This window comes from Mandrillus leucophaeus, unplaced genomic scaffold, assembly GCF_000951045.1.
Source record: "Mandrillus leucophaeus isolate KB7577 unplaced genomic scaffold, Mleu.le_1.0 Scaffold71, whole genome shotgun sequence".
Lineage (NCBI taxonomy): Eukaryota > Metazoa > Chordata > Mammalia > Primates > Cercopithecidae > Mandrillus > Mandrillus leucophaeus.
In genome coordinates this window covers 2,612,394-2,615,666 of record NW_012107697.1, presented here as the reverse complement: position 1 = coordinate 2,615,666, position 3,273 = coordinate 2,612,394, and positions in this window count along the sequence as shown.

Here is a 3,273-nt window from a genome sequence, read left to right as displayed (position 1 = left end):
CTGCGTGGAAGGGCAACTACCCTCAGGTCTCTGCTCTGTGCTTAACTTTTTTCCCCCCATTCATCCATCATTTAGTCACTTATTTAACAGTCATTGGTCCCTACTATGTGCCAAGCATTTGCTAGATTCTAAAGATACAGAGAAAGCCCCACTACTCTCAGAGCACACAGTAAGAGAGACCAACATACACAAATAATTACAGTAATGTTCTGTGTATAAAGTGCAAAAAGAAAACCTGTGCATGCACAGGTTTAGCTGGAGCATAGAAAAGGGTATGATTACTTGTCTCTGGGAGCCTCAGAACAAGGGGGGCCCGATTTCTCCAAAGAGACAAGGTGTCAATGGATCTTCCCAGCAGAGAGAAGAGCACACACAAGAATCTGGATGGAGAAGGAGCAATGGAAACAGAAGTGAGAGAACTGATTGAAAAACAGAGAGGCATTGTCATAGCTGGGTAGTAGGCAATTGACATGAGCTTATCTGAGCATACGGGTAATTGTGCTACCATTTCTATGAGGTTGTTGAGAATATTAAATCAGTTATCTAACCCTTAGCACAGTACCTAGCACAAGGTAATCACAATGTTGACTACTACTACTCATTAAAGCATTGCATGTGAATAAAAGTTTAGTCACATAGATGGATTTTTGCACATAGGGAAAGGTTGATTCCATCAACAAACATCTACGACATCCCCAGACCTTCTATAGTTAACTTTCAGAAATTCAATGATCAGTCCTGAGTTTAAACTAAGCCTTCTTGGAATTTAAAGCTAAACTGTTTCTCTCTTAAGCTCTAGCTCTTGCAAATCAAAATCGCTTTGCCCATAGACTATTGTATCTGCATCTGCCTCAAGTTAAAAAAAAAAAAAATCCATTCAGCAACTCAATTGACTTCTTCGTTCTAGGCTGTAGCCGCCCTCCCCAGAGGCATCGATGTCATTGACTCAGTGGGTGCGGGGCTACCAGGCGATAGGAACACGTAGGTTCACTATTTCAAAAACATTATCCAGCCTCTTATGAAACTGGCAAGATTTAGGGATGAAGCTTAAGTAATGGGGATGAGGGAAGGCTTAGATCCAAGAGGTTTAATTTACAGAAGAGTTTGTCTTTTGCGGGGGGGTCTTTCTTGTTCCTCCCAAGCGGGAATAAAATATCCTGCTAAACTGTTCCACTTGATGGAAATAGGATGCCGTATATTTACTGAGCACCTACTATGTGCCAGGCTCTCTTCTCAAAGGGGTTCCTCGAAAAGACTGGGATGATTCTACTTCTCTAGATTCCACCTGAGGCATCTATCTCATGGGGTCAGGGGTAGGATTGTCCCAGCTCCTGGAAGGTTAGAGAAAGGTTATTGCGTAGCTCGGAATTTTAGAAAACTGAGTTTCTACTTCTTCCAGGATTCCTAGCACCCAGAATCTGCCCTTTGGAAAACTGATTCTGCTATTTGTATTTTCTATTTCTATTTTCTAGCTTTTAACAGATACAGTTATATTTGAAAATACCAGCCTGTCTTTGGCAGTGCTAAAAGAACTAAAGAAAGGATTTAATTTCAGCATGAGCTGAAGTTAAACGGGAAAACCCGTCGCTTACCTCTGGAGATGCTGGTCCCCAAAGGGATGTGAGACCCCTGAGAGAGAGAAGTCTTGGCTACTGGGGAGGCCTTGAGAGATGGAGAAAGTAGGTTGGGTTTCTGGCTTTCCCGGTTTCTAAAAAAAAAAAAAGTTCAGGAAATGTCACCCCAAAATATTCAGCTCTGGTATGCTGATTACCTCAAACTGAGAACACTTGGGGTACAGTAAATGCGGTCAGGGGTTCTCTCTCTGAACTCCCTGCATCTGCCTAAAGATAGGTCCTCCAAAAATAAGCCAATTGTCATGAATCCCTCCCCAGGAATCCATCAACCAGTGAAGACTGGCTCCTATCACAGGAGAGAGAGGAAACTGAGGTCTAGGGGGCACCCACCCAGGCAGACTTCGTCAGACTGTCACTTATTCTCCCAAAGGCCCATTCATCTTTCCAAACCTCATATACTCGCCCCTCACTTGCCTGCATCGCCCCTTCTCTCTCCTCCATGAAGAATGCATCTCAGCTTCTAGATCTCACTGGGTTTGGGGTATGCACTTTTCCTTCACGTGACGCTCCTATGCACACAAAAAATGTGTCTACCTTTTCTCCTGTTAATCCGCCTGCTGTCAGTTTATTTCATAGACTCAATTATGGAAGTCTCAGAGGCAGAGGGAGGGGCTTCCCTCCCCGACACTGGCTCCTTCGTGGATCAGCTGTTGTTCCCTTCCTTCCTTGGGGTATCCACAAGAGTCCCCCCTTGCCCTTGCAATGTCTCCCTTGTCACTTGAGTCAGTCTGGGAGGCTTTCTTTCTATTCCTTGCAAGTCACCATCCCAATGTGTTTCTTTTTATTTTCTAAATTAATTTATTTTGGAGTGGAGGGCAGGGTCTTGCTCTCTTGCCCAGGCTGGAGTGCAGTGGCACCATCACAGCTCACTCCAGCCTGGATCTCCTGAGCTCAAGCGATCCTCCCTCTCCAGCCTCCTGGGTGGCTGAGACTACAAGTGTGCACCACCACCCCTGGCTAAATTTTGTACTTATATTTTAGAGACGGGGATCTCACTATGTTGCACAGGCTGGTCTTGAACTTCTGGCCTCAGGCAATCCTCCTGACTGGTCAGAAGCTCCAGATGCTTTGGGACTTCCTCACCACAGGCCCCTTCTTCTGCTTACTGTGTGCAAGGCACTGGAGACAAAAATAAATATATAAATATCCTGCCCCCCGCCCTGCCTGAGGAGCCCCTGGCTGATGAGGTAAATGGGCTGGGGGAGCCTTTCAGGGGATGCCAGTAAGAGTCCCAATTCTGGAATTCCCTCCTCCAAGGCACTGAACTAGGCCCCGTTAAAATGAACTCCACCAATTAAAGGCGTCGTTAGGAGACAATGCTGCCTGTCGTCTTTATTTTTAATTACAAAGCCTGGCCTAAATTTGTCAAACCGTTTATAATTAGAGCAGAGTTCCTAAGCAAAAGGCCAAGGAAGAGGGGAGGGGAAGAAGGGATGGAGAAGACAGGGGTTCTTGGTCTCCCTCCCCAGGCCTCTCTGGCCTGGTCCAGGCTCATCTACCTCTGGACAGCTGTGACAGCCACTGCCCTACTAATGGATGGGCTGTCTAGGGAAGCACTCGCCGTCCCTCCCTCACCTCTCCGTGCACACTCTGATTATAGTCATTAGGGAGTCACCCTGAGCGACGGGAAGACAAGCGA